Source organism: Pseudorca crassidens, chromosome 15, assembly GCF_039906515.1.
Source record: "Pseudorca crassidens isolate mPseCra1 chromosome 15, mPseCra1.hap1, whole genome shotgun sequence".
In the NCBI taxonomy this organism is placed as follows: Eukaryota; Metazoa; Chordata; class Mammalia; order Artiodactyla; family Delphinidae; genus Pseudorca; species Pseudorca crassidens.
Window position 1 is genome coordinate 4,674,773 of NC_090310.1, and position 18,473 is coordinate 4,693,245.

An 18,473-nucleotide genomic window follows, 5' to 3' on the forward strand; every position below is an offset into this window, starting at 1 on the left:
TGTAACATATAATAACTAGGACATTGACATTGATAAAATCTACAGAACTGATTCAGATTCCACCAGTTTTACTCATTTGTGTGTGTGCCTGTATGCAACTTTATCGCACACATAGATTTATGTAAACACCATCACCATTAAGAGGCAGGACGGTTCCATCACACAAGGGTCCCTTGTGTGAACTAGCCACACTTGCTTTTCTTCCTGCCCCCGATGGTTAGGCAACCACTAGTGCTAATCTGCTTTCTGTCTCTATGATGGAATCATACAGTATGTAACTTTTTGACATTGGCTTTTTTAACTCAGCATAATTCCCTGGACACTCATCCAAGCTGTTGCATCGTATTAGCCATTTACTTCTTTATTGATGCATAATGCTCCACGGTATAGATAACTCACAGTTTGTGTAACCATTCACCTGTTCTAGGACAATTTTATTGTTTCCACTTTGAGTTACTACAAATAGAGCTGCCATGAACATTCATGCACAGGTTTTGTGTGAACATAGATTTCCATTTTGCTGGGATAAATGCCATATGGTCAGTACATATTTAGTTTTGTAAGAAACCACCAGACTGTTTCCCAGAGAGGCTATATTATTTTATATTCCTACCAGCAATGGATGTGTGATCTGGTTTCTCCACATCATCACCAGCCTTTGGTATTGTCACTATTTTTAATTTTAACCATTCTGACAAATGCATAGTGATATCTCATTGTGGTCTTAATTTGCATTTCCCTAACGGCTAATGAAGTTGAACATCTTTTCATGTGCTTGTTCGCTATCTCTATATTCATTTCAGTGAAATATCTGTGCATGTCTTTTGCCCATTTTAAAATCAGATTTCTTTTTCTTTTTGTTGTTTTCACCGAGCCGTGTGGCTTGTGGGATCTTAGTTCCCCGAACAGGGATTGAACCCAGGCCAAAGCAGTGAAAGGGCTGAGTCCTAACCGCTGGACGGCCAGGGAATTACCCTAGATTTCTTGTTTATTTTTATTGTATAGAGTGTTTTTACTGTTGGATTTTGAGAGACATTTATGTATTCTAGATATTCCACTGAAAACATTTTTATCATCTTTTCTGACTCCAGAGGTAATGTGTGCTCATTATTTTAAAATTCCAGCACTTCTGAAATATATAACATAGAATGTGAACGTTCTCTGCACATATGTATCCATATTAACTGATATCAGAGGATGTTTTTGCTTTTGCATGTACTATAAACCGATTCGCATAAATAGTTTTTTTTTTAAACCCAAATGAGATGAATGCAAACTGCTGTAAAACTGCTTTTTTTCCCCCCTCCATTTCATAACGTATCCTGGACATCTTTTCACATGGTTGGTAGAGACCTACCTCATACCTTTTAACATCTGCATAGTAATTCAGTAGCACATGAGACTTCAGAACTACGATGAAAGCGTTCACTTGAAAGCCAGGAAAGTTCCCATTGTATTTTGTTTCATTTATGTTGGGGAGTTATCGTCCTGAAGCATAGGGTTGTTTAGTACCTTAGAAGCCAAGACACCTCCCAGGTTTCCCTGAGCTCATGCTTGAAACTGAGATATTAGTCGTGTGGACCAATGGTCTGTTAAGTTTTTATCGAGTTTTCATAAGAGCCTGTGACCCTCCTCGCCCCCAGTTTTTTTTCCTGGGAGCCTCTGATTCTGGTGTGGATTCAGCAGCAGGAAAACCCATAACATCCCTGGGTGAGAAGCTAAAACCAGCCCTGGGAACAGAGCTCCGGGATCTTTTCTTTGTTGCTTCGTGGAAATTGATCTGATGTTTGGCACAAAAGCTTCTTCCTCTCCTTCTGATGTAGATTAAAAGTCAAGCCCTAACAGTGCCTCCCAGGTCCTGTGTCATCTGTGCCCGGTTCTTTCCTGACCTCCTCTCCTGCCTCATGTGTCACTGATTCCAGCTGCAGCAGCCTCTGTGTCTGTCCCCCAAAGCCTCGTTCTTTGACCTGCTTCCCACCCCCTCACCCCATTCAAGTCTTGCTCCTTAAAAAAAAAAAATTAGGTACTTTAGTTAAGTGTAGTATGTTTATCAAGGCAGGTCAGTGGTATGATTTCCCAGTTTACACTTATTTTCAACAGAAAGGTTCGGGGAAATGTTTCAACAGTGTAAGACATAGCTCTTGACTATCCAGAATCTTCACCACCCTTTATTCTGGATAACAGAAGGATATAAATAAAGTGATCCCTCTCTTTTTTTTTTAATTAATTAATTAATTTATTTATTTATTTTTGGCTGTGTTGGGTCTTTGTTGCTGCGCGCAGGCTTCTCTAGTTGCGGTGAGCGGGGGCTACTCTTCTTTGCGGTGCACTGGCTTCTCATTGCGGTGGCTTCTCTTGTTGCGGAGCATGGGCTCTAGGTGCTTGGGCTTCAGTAGTTGCGGCACGTGGGCTCAGTAGTTGCGCAGCATGGGCTGTAGAGCTCACAGCCTTCAGTAGTTGTGGCGCACGGGCTTAGTTGCTCTGCAGCATGTGGGATCTTCCCGGTCCAGGGCTGGAACCTGTGTCCCCTGCATTGGCAGGTGGATTCTTAACCACTGCACCACCAGGGAAGTCCCCTGCTCTCTTTTTAAAAAATTGTTTTTAAGTTTTAGTTTTAGTTTTTTTGGTCACGCCGCCACATGGCTTGTGGGATCTTATTTCCCCCGACCAGGGATGGAACCTGCGGGCTCGGCAGTGAGAGCGCTGAGTCGTAACCACCGGACCGCCAGGGAATTCCCTTAAGTGATCTTCTTTGCACAGATATCCTCCCCTCAGTAATTTGTAATGCCATTCTATCTCTCAAGAGCAGCTAAAAATTCTATCAATTGAATATGAATAGCAGTATGAACAAACTCTGACTGCCCTCCTTAAAATGGCAATCTCGTTCACAAATTTCCTTTCTCCACAGCCCTTATTATTAGAATGTTTTTAATTGTGGTAAAACACACTTAACACACAATTTACCATTTTAACCAGTTTCAGGCATCCAATTCAGCGGCATTAAGTGCACTTACATTGCTGTGCAGCCATCACCACCGTCCATTTCCAGAACTCATTTCATCTTCCCAAACTGAGACTCTGTCCCCATTACACACTAACTCCCCTCCCCCTCCCCCAGCCCCGGGCCCCACCCTCTACTTTCTGTCTCTATGGATCTGGCTCCTCCAGGGACCTTATAGAAGTGGGATCACACAGTATTTGTCCTTTCGCGTCTGGTTTATTTCACTTAGCGTGATGTCCTCGAGGTTCGTCCACGTTGTAGCAGGTGTCAGAATTTCCTTCCTTTCTAAGGCTGAGGAGTGTCTGTTGGATGGATGGACGCATTGTGTTTATCCATTCATCCATCCATGGATACTTGGGTTGCTACCATTTTTCGGCTATTGTGAATAATGCCTTGTCTTTTCATATAGAGTAAAATTAGGTTCCATGAGTGCAGGGATTGTTGTGTGTTTTGATCATCGACGTATTTCATATGCTTAAAACAGAGTCTGGCACACAGTAGGTGCTCAACAAATATTCACCGGATGAATGAATGAACGAATGTGCTCCTCGTTGCTGTTTTTGGGGGTCTCTGTCAATGGGATCTCCAGTCATCATACTTTAGAGGTTCTAGGTCCATCTGGCCAGCACTTACCAGGTCCCTGCCCCTGCTCATTGGTTTGTTCATTCATTCATTCATATTTATTCTGCTTCTACTGTGTGCTGGCCGCTGGGCCAGGCATGGGACACATAGTGAGCAAAACCAGGCCTAGTAACTGATTTTCTGGGCTCTAACTGGGGACACACAGACATTGGTCAGATAATCGCACAGACTACTTCTTGTTAAAGAGAGCCGTGGAAAGGCATTTCTCCTCCACTCCCTTTTCACTGGATCCAAGTGGCCCACTTTTTTTTTTTTTTACTGTTGAGTTTTGAAAATTATATATTCTCAGTACGAGTCCTTTGTTGGCTATGTGATTTGCAAATAATTTTTCCCAGTCTGTGAGATGTCTCCTCATAGCCTTATCAGGGTCTTTTGCAGAGCAAATCTTTTTAGTTTTAATGAGGTTCAATGTACCCATTTTTCCCTTTATGGATATGGGATGATTTTTTTTTATTGTCATAAAACATGACACAAAATTTACTATCAGTGGCCATTTAGTACATTCAGGATGTTGCGCAACCATCGCTACTGTCTAGTTCCAGACGTTTTCATCACTCCAGGAGGAAACCCCAGGCTCATTCCCTCCTCCGCACAGCCCCAGTTTTCTATCTCTCTGGATTTGCCGACTCTGGACGTTTCACAGATAAATGGAATCACATAACATGTGGCCTTTTGTGCCTGGCTTCTTTCACTTAGCACGGTATTTTCAGATGATAGGTTTTTTTGGATCAGACTCATGGCTCTACAATGACAGTCTGCGTTCCTGGTGGGTCCTCCATCAGCCTAACGTCCATGGTCTCAGTGCTTCCGGCCCCGGCCTCTCGTCTGACCCAACCGCCAATCCCTGCCCAGCGCCCCGTTCTCCGGTCCTCTCCAGGGAACAGCCTGGTGTTTTCTGGACCTCGGTGCTCAGCGGCTTCCTCTCCCTCCACCTCCACACCCTCTTCCCAGCGGATAGCTCCCATTCTGGCTCTCTGGGCACTTGCGGTCCAGACATTTAGCTCTGTCCTGGGCATCTCTGCAGGGTTCCAGCACTGGCCTCACCTCGATGCCACAACAAAAGCCTGTCCCTTCTCCTGTTCTCCCTTCATCGTCCAATGTGTGGGTCCTGACTTCTACTTTTCCTGTCCTCAGACCCCCATAATCACTTACACCCAGAGAATGGATAAGGAAAGGGACTTCGGAGTCAGACCCCCTGGTTCTGGGTCTTTCATTCATTGGCCTAATACCCTTGGACGAGCCACTCAACCTCACTAAGCCTGTGAAATGAGTTGATAACACCTGTCTCGTGGTCATTGTGGGGATTACCTGGGCTGGCACTTGGCCATTGCAGAGAGAATGGTTGATGGTTGCGGCAGATTGTATTTCACAAAGATGGCCACAACAAGAACTCCTGTCCCACATGCCCTTCTAGAACCTTGTCACCCCATCAAGAGATGGAGTGCAAATCACCCCCACTCCTTGAATCTGGGCAAATTTATGACTCACTTGTAACTAATGTGACATATGACACTAAATGACTTCCAAGGCTGGGTCATAAAAGGCTATTCAGCTCTTGCCTTGTTCACTGGAACACTTGTGTTTGGGGCACTGAGTTGACATCATGTCAAAGACCTTACATGAGGCCACCATACTGTGAGGAAGCACAGACCACACATAGGTGTTCTGGCTGTCAGCCCCAGCTGAGGTCCTGGCTGAAAACGGGCGTCAGTTGCCAAACAGTGAGTGAAGATGCCTCCAGATGCTTCCAGCCCCCAGCCATCCAATTGCCCCCCACGCCTCCCAGCCTTTGAATCGTCCCAGCTGAAGCCTCAGACACCAACGAGGAGGGACAAGCCATCCTTGCTGTGCCCAGTGTTAATTCCACACCCACAAAATCCATCAACATAACAGAAGGGTTGTTTTATGCCTCTAGGTTTGGGGCTGGCTTGTTACACAGCAGTAGTAACTAGAACAAGGATAAAGATGCTATCTTGCCGAATCTCTCTCTTTTTATATCTGAATCTGACCACTTCTCCCTGTCCATCTCCACTTCTACCATCAGAGCTTGGACCCTTGTCTTTGACCAGCATCGAATTCCAAACTTGTCTTTCTGCCTCCTGTCTCGACCCTCTAAACCTCCCTCTCCCACACACATCTTTCTAAAACGCAAATATGTCCCAATTACCTTCCCCAATCCTTCCCCAAGTAATGACTCCCAGGCATCTCTCATAAAAGTCTAGAGCGATTAATCACAACATTGAAAGGTTCAGAGTGTAGCGTACCTCACTATAAAGAGGTACTTTACCTTTATCCCAGCCCACTCTGATTCTGCCTGGAAAAAAAAAAAGATAAAGAACATGATGCTGCTCAGAGCATTTGATATTTTTGGAAACAGAAAGTAAGTTCTTTACTTGGGAAACATGTAAGTACTCTGAGTTTACCCATCCTTGAAAAATTATCTTAAAACCCTTCAGGCCCTGAGAATTCCAGATAGACAGGTATAAAATGATATACTCTTGAGTTAGTTATTTAACTGCATGTGGAAAAATTAAATATAATTTAGTCTTATGTGCTTTTCAACCACACAACGTTTCTTAGGTGGATCAACAATGAGAACAAGGGTCTGGCCAGGGATGCTGGGTGCAGGAGGCCCAGGTGAGCAGACCCAGGCATTCAGGGTCCTTACTGATAAAAAAAAAAACATCTGCCCCATGGGACTCAACAATCCAACATCTCCCCCAAATTTACCTTTTAAGTGTCGGCAAACAGAACAGATAAAACTTTGAACTTAAAATGGGATGCTTGCTTTTTGGCAAATGCATTTTAAAGGCTGTTGCTCTTCAGAGGTTGTTTTTAACTGACCCTTTGGAATATGAGGCTGCACTAGGTGTACCTTCAACTCGTAGCTGTTTCAGAAATTCAAATTGGGAGGGCTTCATTCCTGGTTACTTCCACGGTATGTGGTCAAGATCATTTGGGAAATGTAGTAAAATTTCATAGTTAAGTGAGCAAATGAAAAAACCCTTTCCAGAGGGGAACATGGAAATAACTTTTAAAAATGCCCTTTGTCTTTTAACCATGAAGTTTTGCCTTGACTGTGGCCGCTTGCCACCGTCATTTTTAGAGCTAAGGTCTCTCTATAAAGCCTAAAATTCTTCTGTTGAAAGGCACTTCCTTCTGCTACTTTATCACCTTCCTGGTTTTGTCTAATCTCACCCAGATTACGGTCGTATTTCTTGGCTTTTTAAAATACGCACATTAAAATTTCAAACACAGAGTCTTTGTTCTGCAGTCTTGACTTTTCGTGCACCCTTAGACGTATTTTGGGTCTCTTACAGAGAAGAATGTTTTGCTTTAAATAATCTTATGTCTTTAAACCTACTTTGTCATGTCCAACTTCTAAAATTTTCATGCATTCTGATGAGGTATTCTATTTAGAGAGTATTTTGTTTTAATTAAGCCCATCTTAAGAGACATTTGGTTTTTGCCAAGAATGTGCTTTCTCCCTTACAAATCAGTTATATTTATAACATTCATAAACTAAGTCATAGCAAAGGCAAAATTTTAGCTGCACTGTGACTGTGTCTTCTAAGTTCATGGGGAATTAAAGAGAATAAGACGGGTTAAGACGAAACATGATAGCAAATCAAGACACTGTAAACACACACGGACTTTATCTTCCATAATTTTTTTCTTCTGAAATGCTGGGTTTTAAAATTGTTTTATAGAACAATTTCTCGTCTCTGAAAAGAATGCGGATGGTAGGTTGTTATATTTGAGAGCAAATTGTGGGAAAAAGCTACGCTAGAAACTCTTAATTCTTCCTTTGTTCAATTAGGCTGCATTTAAAAATTCAAGTTTATTTTTTCCTGAATATTACAACGTACATCCACATAATAGAATATATAGAAAATACAGAAAAATAGAGACATGAAAATTAAAGTCATCTGTCTCTCTCCTTTTTTTTTAGATATTATTTTTTTTAATATTTATTTATTTATTTGGTTGCACCAGGTCTTAGTTGCGGCAGGCGGGCTCCTTAGTTGTGGCACGTGAACTCTTAGTTGCAGCATGTGGGATCTAGTTCCCTGACCAGGGATCAACCCCAGGCCCCCTGCATTGGGAGCATGGAGTCTTAGCCACTGCGCCACCAGGGAAGACCCTAAAGTCATCTATCTCTTATCAAGAGGCAACCAATATTACTATTTTGTTCTATTTTGTTGGTAATATTTCGTATATAACTTTTTTTCTTATGTGGTTAGGATCATATCATATATGTATGTTTTTTATCCTGCTTTTTTTATTGTGGTAAAAAATGCACATAACAAAATCTACCATTTTTTTTAACATCTTTATTGGAGTATAATTGCTTTATAGTGTTCTGTTGGTTTCTGCTGTATAACAAAGCGAATCAGCTATATGCATACATATATCCCCATGTCCCCTCCCTCTTGCGTCTCCCTTCCACCCTCCTTATCCCACCCCTCTAGGTGGTCGCAAAGCACTGAGCTGATCTCCCCGTGCTATGCACCTGCTTCCCACTAGCTATCTATTTTACATTTGGTAGTGTGTATATGTCCATGCTACTCTCTCACTTTGTCCCAGCTTACCCTTCCCCCTCCCCGTGTCCTCAAGTCCATTCTCTATGTCTGCGTCTTTATTCCTGTCCTGCCCCTAGGTTCATCAGGACCATTTTTTTTTTTTAGACTCCGTATATATGTGTTAGCATATGGTATTTGTTTTTCTCTTTCTGACTTACTTCATTCTGTATGACAGACTTTAGGTCCATCCACCTCACTACAAATAACTCAATTTCATTTCTTTTTATGGCTGAGTAATATTCCATTGTATATATGTGCCACATCTTCTTTATCCATTCACCTGTCGATGGACACTTAGGTTGCTTCCATGTCCTGGCTATTGTAAATAGTGCTGGAATGAACATTGTTTAACCATTTTAAAACGTACAGTTCAGTAGCATTAAGTCCATTTACATTTTCGCACAACCATCACTGTCATCCATCTTGAGAACTTTTTCATTTTCCCAAACTGCAACTTGGTACCCATTAAATAATAACTCACCATTCTCCCTTCCTTTCAGCCCCTGGCAACTACCATTCTACTTTTTGTCTCTATGAATCTGTCTCTACGTTATCCTGCTTTTTTGAACAATATTATATCATAAGCATTTTCCCGTATTATTAGGATCATTTAATGACTGCTTACTATTCCATTGTATGGATTTGTGTAATGATTTACTGAACTGTAGCCCTACTGTTGGTCTTCTAGGCTTTTTCTACTTTTCCATTATAAATAATACTTTGATTAGCATTGGGGACATAAAACATTATCTGTTCTTCTGTGTTTTTTAGGATCGAGTCCTAGAAGGGGAAATTATGGGGTGAAAGTGTGTGAACTTTTTTTTGTTTTTTGGGTTTTTTTTCGAGAATTTAAATATTTTATTCTATAAAGTTCCACCCAAAATTGTGCTTCATTTTTTCACTCTATACTTTAACTCAAGGACGTTTGTGAAAGTAGCACCCTTCAGAAATCCTGGAAGAAATTCCACCAGCTATAGGCTATTAAATACTGCTTACAGAAAGTATTAAAAAAAGCAACAACAGAGGAGTACAAAAGAACTTATTTACAAAACAGAAGTAGAGTAACAGATGTAGAAAACAAACTTATGGTTACCAGGGGATAAGGGTGAGGGGGCGGGGGGGGGGGGTGGATAAACTGAGAGATTGGGACTGACATGTACATACTACTATACAAAAAACAGATAACTGATAAGAACCTGCTGTATAGCACAGGGAACTCTACTCAATACTCTGTAATGGCCTATGTGGGAAAAGAATCTTAAAAAAGAAAAGGAGTGCCTGTGTGTAACTGATTCACTCTGCTGTACACCCAAAACTAACACAACATTGTAAATCAACCACACCCCAATAAAATTTTTTTTAAAGTATTAAAGGAAAGCCAGGATCCACTTAAATCAAAGAGATGAATGCTTAACATACAGAGTAATGTTTTTCATTCACTGATAAACTAAAGGTCCATTTCAAGATGTTTCTCTCGTATACTTGATTGGTTTTGTTAGCAAGCAAAGCCCTGAAAGGGACGGCTTCGTCTAGTCCTCAGACTCGGATCCATCTTCATCTTGACTAATCTGGAAGTAACGAAGTTCATCAGTCTCCTTGTCGGATGCGACCACACGGAGCCAATCACGAAGATTGTTCTTTTGAAGGTATTTCTTGGGAAGGTGTTTCAAATACCTTTTAGAGAACTGTTTCTCAGAAACAACTGTGATTTTATTCTTGAAGCGTTCAACGGGAACGACATTCCCAAGATTTCCAGTTTTTCCATTCACTTTAACCTTCTCCCGTAGAAACGGTTCAAAATTTCCAGAATCAGAAATTCCATCTTCTACTGGATGAGTAAGGTCCAAATTAAACTTCCAGGTTGACTTCTTAGGCTTCTTGTCTTTCTTCACCGCCATCTTGCACGCCGGCGGCGCGATCAGAGCGGGTGTGAACGTTTGAAAGGCTTTTCTAAAATATAAATTTATTTATTTATTTTTGGCTACGTTGGGTCTTGGTTGCTGCGCTCGGGCTTTCTCTAGTTGCAGCGAGCGGGGGCTGCTCTTTGTTGCAGTGCGCGGGCTTCTCATTGCAGTGTCTTCTCTTGTTGCAGAGCACGGGCTCTAGGCGCATGGGCTTCAGTAGTTGTGGCAGTGGGCTCAGTAGTTGTGGCTCCTGGGCTCTACAGCGCAGACTCAGTAGTTGTGGCGCACGGGTTTAGTTGCTCTGCGGCATGTGGGATCTTCCTGGACCAGGGCTTGAACCCATGTCCCCTGCACTAGCAGGCGGATTCTTAACCACCACGCCACTAGGCAAGCCCCTGAAAGGCTTTTAAAAGATATCGTCAATTTACTCTTCCTACAGGGTTTTACCCATTCACACGTGCCTTCCTCAGCACAGGTAAATCTCTCTCTCTCTCTCTTTTTTCTTTTTTGCTAATTGAGTTGCTGGTAAGATTCAATGTATTTATTTATATTTTAAATCATTTATCATCTCTTGCAAATGGGCTGTTTGTATTCAGCTTAATAATCTAGGGTCGAAACTGCAGTGAAAGCTAAGCTTGCTGAGATATAGCCACTCTTCTGAAAAATTCTACAGGGACACTGACTTTCGGGGTGTACTGCTGAGTTTCTGGGGTGCACGTCACCTGTCCTTCATGTCAGATTTCAAATCTCATGTAGGATTTTTTTTCTGCTTTCTAGCAAATTTCTGAGCTGCCCTCCAGTGCACCTTGGAGAGGTGGAAAGGGACCTCCCAAAGGGGCTAGGACGTGGGTCCTAAGCTGTGTGATGGTGGGCAACGAATCACCTCTCTGGGCCTCCCCACCCACTCCGAGGGCTCGCCTAGCTCTCAAACCCACAGGAATAATAACACACGCTTAAGGCCTCCAGGGTTGGGCGAGCTCCAACAAGGAAAGTATTTGGCACACAGTAAATGCTGAGTTCCAACCTGGTGATTCCTATTTGATAGTTGTGTAAGCAGAAGGTGATACAATAGTAACGTTTATTTCTCTCTCTTATAAACCGATTCTCAAGAGGGAGGTAGTATATTCTGACAACTAGACCACCTGTTTTATTGATTGAAGACTGTCAGCGAGGACCCTGGCTCTGCATTCTAGAGCCGTTCCCTTCCATTCTAGAAATGTTCACATCAGGGTGTCTCCTATTTTTTTTCATAATAGTTAATACATGCCAGGCATATAATGTAAATGATCTGTAATCTTAGGAACAACTCTGAAAGGCAGGTATTACTGTCTCTCGTTGATAAACCAAGAAGCTGAGGCACAGAGAGGTCAATCACCTTGCCCTGAGGCACACAGCAGTGAGCTCCAGGGACCTCTCTTCATTCTGGGCTGGGAACCATTCACAGATTTTTAACTGAGGTGAAATTCGCACAACATAAAGTTAACTATTTTTTAAAAAATTTCCCTTCCCCCCCTCCCCTCTCCCCACTGGTAACCACTAGTTTGTTCTTTATATCTGTGAGGTCTGCTTCTTTTTTGTTATATTCACTAGTTGGTTGTATTTTTTAGCTCTGTGATACATTTTTTTTTCTTTTTTTTTTTCTTTTTTTTTTTTTTTTTTGGCGGTACGCGGGCCTTTCACTGTTGTGGCCTCTCCCGTTGCGGAGCACAGGCTCTGGACGTGCAGACTCAGCTCACGGGCCCAGCTGCTCTGCGGCACGTGGGATCTTCCCGGACCGGGGCACGAACCCGTGTCCCCTGCATCGGCAGGCGGCCTTTCAACCACTGCGTCACCAGGGAAGCCCCTTTTTTTTTTCTAAATGTATTTATTTATTTTATTTTCGGCTGCGTTTGGGCCTTAGTTGCGGCCGGCAGGTTTCTCTCTAGCTGTGGCGTGCAGGCTTAGTTGCCCCGTGGCATGTGGGATCTTAGTTCCCAGACCAGGGATTGAACCTGCGTCCCCTGCATTGGAAGGCGGGTTCTGAACCACTGGACCACCAGGGAAGTCCCGTAAAGTTAACTATTTTAAAGTGAACAATTCAGTGGCATTTAGTGCATTCACAGTGTTGTGTCGCCACCACAGCTATCGAGTTCCAAAACATTTTCATCGTCCTCAAAGGAAACCCAGTACCCATTACGTGGTCACTCCCCTTTCCTCCCGCCCTCCAGCATCCAGCCACCATCAATCTGCCTCTGTCTCTGTGGCTCTGCCTAGCCTACATATTTCATGTAAATGGAATCATACAGCACGGGACCTTCTGTGTCTGGCTTCTTTCACTTAGCGTAATGTTTTCAAGTCATCACATAGCATATATCCATACTTCATTCCTTTTTATGGTTGAGAAATATTCCATTATATACTATATACATAACTGTGTCTCTAATAATGTATATTAAAATACTTTATGTATATATAAAAACACAATTTGTTTATTCATTTATCCATTGATGGCCATTTTGGCTGTTTCCATCTTTTTGCTATTTGCTATTTGAATAATGCTTCTATGAACTGTGTATATAAGTTGACCCTTGAACAACATCAGTTTGAACTGCATGGCAGACGTTTTTCAATAGTCAATACTGAGGTACTGCATGATCCGTGGTTGGTTGAATCCGGGGACAGGGAACCTCGGATATGGGGGAACTCCATATGTGAAGGGCCGACTGTAAGTTAAATGCAGATTTTCAACTGGGCGGAGGGTCGGTGTCCCTGACCCCCCTCATTGTTCAATGGTCAGCTGTATTTGTTTTAATACCTGTTTTCAATCCTTTTGGGTATACGATACACCTAGGAGTGAAATTGCTGGGTCGCCTGGTGATTCTATCTTTAACTCTTTGATGCACTGTCAAACCGTGTTCCACAACGGCTGCACCATTTTACATTCCCACCAGCAAGGCACGAGGGTGCCAGTTTCCCACATCCTCAGATGGGGACCCTACCTTGAAGCTGGGGGGGCCCCTCTCTGATTCACGGTCACAGTTTTGTCCATCATTAGTTTTGATAACCTCCAGCGCTGTTTCCCTCCATGATTCACCAGATGGAATGTTGGCCGGAGAGCAGCTGTTGTGATTTGGGAATGGCCTTCAATTCTGTTAACCTGAAAATTCACACAGTCTGAAGAGCTGGAAGGGACTTTGGAACAAAGGTAGTACAGACGTATTTTCTCTTATTTCTACTTGAATGTTTCCTGTGATGGGGAGCTCACTCCACCATGGGGGGGACAGTTACATTGTCAGACAACTGTCTTGAGGGCGTTGAGTTGACTGAGGAAAGAAACAGGGAGGTACCTTCCTGGCAGAGGAAAAGTCATAGCAATATTTTCCAACTTGGACCCGTGCGCTGCACTGCCCATATCATCAGAGACCTCGCCGGGGCGGGTCCTCTAGTGGATAACCCTGGACGAGTTTCAGTCACCATGCACAGCCCCTCCCTGCTTCATCATCGGCCCATTTCCTTTTTTTTTTTTTTAATATTTTATTTATTTATTTATTTGTCTCTGTCGGGTCTTCGTTGCTGCCTGCGGGATCTGCGTTGCAGCATGTGGGATCCAGTTCCCTGACCAGGGATCGAACCCAGGCCCCATGCGTTGGGAACGTGGAGTCTTAGCCACTGTTCCACCAGGGAAGTCCCCATCCATCCCTTTCTTAAACGTCTGGTGGCTTTCTTGATCTGTGAGTCTGATCCCCTTCATGACCCCAGTCTTGAGTTTTTTAGGAGACACTTTGTTTTCAATCCTCCGGGACAGGCAAATGCAACGTCTATAATTAAGCATGCCTGTTATTAAATTCCACACCTTAATGGATAGTTCTTGCTGAGGAGAGTGGAGTGCCAGGAAAGGAAATAAAATGTGCCTCAAAAGTCACAGAAACTCAGACTTGAGTTTGCCTGGTGGGATGCAAATGAAAAAGTCCTCCAGCAGTTGAGCTACAAATTGTGTCTTTGCCACGGAACTTCTCACCGTTTCCTGATACGCCACTTCTTGCTCCCAAGGAAGAGTACCTGGGATTTAAACTGATAAATAAGTCAACTCTTAGTTGCCAGTGATGGCTGGGGACGAGGGTGATACATAAATAAACAGGTAACTTTCAAATTGCATTTTATCTGCTATCATTATAACTTCTTCCCCCTACCAAATTTTCTCTGAGTAGCAAAATGGGACTATTTGGAAGCCTTTTTTCTTTCTATTTTTTTCTTCCTTTCTGATCTTGCGGGATGCGAATGATCCAAGGGCTGGGTACTCATTGCCCAAGTAAGAAGCAGCTACAAAAACGTTAGATGAGAAGACCTAAATAGACATTTCTCCAAAGAAGAAATAAAAATGGCCAAAAGGCACATGAAAAGACTCTCATCATCGATCATTGTTGGAGAAATGCAAATCAAAGCTACAATGAAGTTCCACCTCACACCAGTCAGAATGGCCATCATTAAAAACTGTACAAATAACAAATGCTGGAGAGGATGTGGAGAAAAGGGGACCCTCCTACACTGTTGGTGGGAATGTAAGTTGGTGCAGCCACTGTGGAAGACAGTACGGAGGTTCCTCAGAAAACTAAAAATAGAGCTACCATATGATCCAGCAATCCCACTTCTGCGTATATATCCAGACAAAACTCTAATTCAAAAAGATACATGCATCCCTATGTTCACAGCAGCACTATTCACAATAGCCAAGACACGGAAACAACCTAAATGTCCATCAACAGATGAATGGAGAGAGAAGATATGGTACATATATACAATGGAATACTACTCAGCCATAAAAAAAGAATGAAATAATGCCATTTGCAGCAACATGGATGCAACTAGAGATTATCATACAAAGCCAAGTAAGTCAGAAAGAGAAAGATACCTACCATATAATATCACTTATATGTGGAATCTAAACTATGACACAAATGAACCTATCTATGAAACAGACTCACAGACATAGAGAACAGACTGGTGGGTGTCAAGGGGGAGGGGGCTGGTGGAGGGATGGAGTGGGAGGTTGGGATGAGCAGATGTAAACTTTTATATACAGGATGGACAAACAGCAAGGTCCTACTGTATTGCACAGGAAACTATATTCAATTTCCTATGATAAACCATAATGGAAAAGAATATTAGAATATATATATATATATATACACATATGTATAACTGAATCACTTTGCTGTAAGCAGCAATTAACACAACTTTGTAAATCAACTATACTTCAATAAAAATTTTTTTTTGTAAAGTTAGATGATGCGCTTATAAGAGAAAAATGGCTAGAAATTAAATAGGTGTCACACGTGCTGTTTTTGGAAAACCAAAGTTCAATTTGATTTCATGGTGAAGCCCCCTCTACCTTAGACCCCTGGCTCTGAGATTTCCCAACAGAAGGCAGCCTTATGCTGTTTCATCTTCAGAATCAACAACCGATCTGCTCCACGTCTGGCGCATGACTCTGTGGGCAGCTCCCCTTGGTTTCTGGTTGCAGGAGATTCAGGTGAGGGCTGGGTAGAAACCGTCTTTCCTCTGTCGTCCCCTTTTCTTTCCATATTCTGGGTATTAATAATTAATTTTTCTTTTTAGTTCTCAGTAGTCTGTTCTTTTGAACCAGGCCAAAGCACACTTTGCTTTTTTGTATTTCCTTTCATTCTAATCACAAAAATCCCTCCAGGCTGAAGCTTCTTCTCAGAAACCTGGCAATTAGAAGAGGCAGCCAGTCTCTTCCTAACACTTCCTTTGGAGCCCCGTCGTAAATAATTAACCTGAAGTTAGGCTCAGCACACAAATGGATGGGGTGCGATTGGCGATGGTGTGGGCACCTTCTCTCCTGGGTTTTTACCCTGTTCACGAAATCCAGGAAGCGGATGCAGACCTTTCCATTAGCAGGCATGAGCTGTCCACTCTGGAACACTTAGAGAGGAAACCACAGCGGAGACACTTTTCTCGTGCACTTAAACCTGAGAGTTGTTCATGCAGCTGTTATCTGAGGACGGCATTTTCTCCCACCAGCATCTCACAGGCCCCCTAAGGCTGCTACTGCCCCACAAACATTTTATTTTGACCTGCTGCCAATTCAGTCTCATCCCTGGGGATGACAGTGGAGGGTGAAGGGTAGATTCAGAAGGGGCTGCGGTCACCTTGACCCAGATCCAGTCTGTGGCTACAACAGTCTCAGTGAGGAGGGGGCTAAGATGGATTGATTGGTTTCTTTTCCTTTCTTCCACCCTTCCCTCCCTCCCTCCCTCTCTCTCCCTTTCTTCCTTCCTTCCTTCCTTCCTTCCTTTCTTTCTTTCTTTCTTTCTTTCTTTCTTTCTTTCTTTCTTTCTTTCTTTCTTTCTTTCTTCCTTTCTTCCTTTCTTCCTTTCTTCCTGTCTTCCTTTCTTCCTTTCTTCCTTTCTCCCTTTCCTTCCCATCCCTTTCCTTCTCCTTCCCCTTCCTTCCTTCCTTTCCTTCTTTCTCTCTTTCCTTCCAATCAACATGAAATTCACATGACATAAAATTAACTATTTTAATCACAAAAGGGCAAATATTACATGATTCCACTTATAAGAGGTCCCTAGAGTTGAGACAGAAAGTAGAAGGGTGGCTGACAAGGGCTGAAGGAGGAGGGTGGGGAATTAGTGTTTAAAGGGGAAAGAGACTCAGTTTGGGAAGATGACAAAGTTCTGGAGGTGGATGGTGGTGGTGCTGGTTGCACAACAATGTGAATGCACTTCACGCCCCTGAACCGGACATTTCAAGATGCCTAAAATGGTAAATTTTATGTTATGTAGATTTTCCTACAAACATGTATATAATTGTTTTAATTAACCATTTTAAAGTGTTAGGTCAGTAGCATTTAGTACATTTGCAATGTTGTGTGACCACCACCTCTAACAAGTTCCCCAAACATTTTCATCACCTGCAAAGGGAAACTCATACCATGAAGCATCCCTCGTCATCTGCCACGCCCCTCCCTCCCCCATCCCTGGCAACCACCAATTCACTTTCTGTCTCTATGAATTTACTTATTTGAGACAGATCGTATAAATGGAATCATGCAGACTGTGGTCTTTTTGTGTCTGGCTTCCTTCACAGAGCTTCATGTTTTCAGGGTCCATCCACATCGTAGTGTGTGTCATTCCCCTCTATGGCTGAGCAATATTTCATCGTATGGATTTCCACCCCTTGTTTATCCATCATTCATTGATGGTTGATGGACACTTGGGATGTTTCCACCTTTGGCTATTTTTTTTTAATTACCATTTTGATCATTTATTTTATAAACTTTATTTATTTTAAAGTTAATTTTTATTGGAGTATAGTTATTTTACAATGTTGTGTTATTTTCTGCTGTTATACGTATACGCATATCCCCTCTTTTTTGGATTTCCTTCCCATTTCGGTCACCGCAGAGCACCGGGTAGAGTTCCCTGCGCTATACAGTAGGTTCTCTTTAGCTCTCTATTTCACCTTTGGCTACTGTGAATGTGTGTGGACCAGGATTTGCTTGGGCACCTTTGATGGGATTATTTAGCTGTTTTTTGTTTCAGTTTCTCTCTCTCCTCGTCAAGAAGGCTGGAAGCTGCCCTTCCTCACCTGTGGCCAGGTTGGTCCTGCTGGGGCCTCCTGCAGCATCTCTTGGAAGACCTGCCAGGCAACACGTGTCAGAGGGTCACAACCGTCAGAGGCCACCCAGGAATTAGGCAGCTGCCTTGTCATGCTCCCTGGGGAGGGTGCTCAGCGACATGCGCGGGTCGTTCTGTCTGTCGTCAGTTTTCTAGAAGCACCACCGAAGGGGAAATCATAGCCTCGGAGGGGCAGGTACTTGGAGAATCCATCTTCCTGAGTCACCTCTCAGCAAACCCTACTTTCAAGTCCCAGGATATCCTGTCTCACTTCAGCTTTAGTGTGAACAGGATGTGTAAGACATGGGGACACTGAAATGGGAGGGCAGGACAGTGCCACCAAAATTGTGCCCCAGCGCGGCTCACCAAATGACCCGCCAACACCAAGGCTGTCCTGGGGCGCTGGCTGCTGCCTGAACGTGGTTCCCGCCAAGAAAGAGGTGAGATGGGCTTTTAGGCTGTGACCGCGTTAAAAATCCTCAGCCATGGGGTTCCTTTGTCATGCAATTCCCAAACCCTTTTAACTTACTGAGGCAAAATTCACATCACATAAAATCAACCATTTTTTTTTTCTTTTCTTTTCTTTTCTTTTCTCTTCTCTTCTCTTTTCTTTTCTTTTCTTTTCTTTTCCCCTTTTTTTTTGGTTGCACCGCACAGCTTGCAGGATCTTAGTTCCTTACCCAGGGATGGAACCTGGACGCTTGGTAGTGAAAGAGCAGAGTCC

The 18,473-nt window shown here is 43.0% G+C and overlaps 1 protein-coding gene and 1 pseudogene across 1 annotated transcript in view; one reads left to right on the plus strand and one right to left on the minus strand.

Moving 5' to 3' along the window:
• SMIM10L3 (small integral membrane protein 10 like 3) overlaps window positions 1-18,473 on the plus strand; it is a 132,463-nt gene that overhangs the window by 38,109 nt on the left and 75,881 nt on the right. The window lies entirely within an intron of this gene.
• On the minus strand, window positions 9,643-10,145 carry LOC137206324 (ribosomal protein eL22-like 1 pseudogene; annotated as a pseudogene).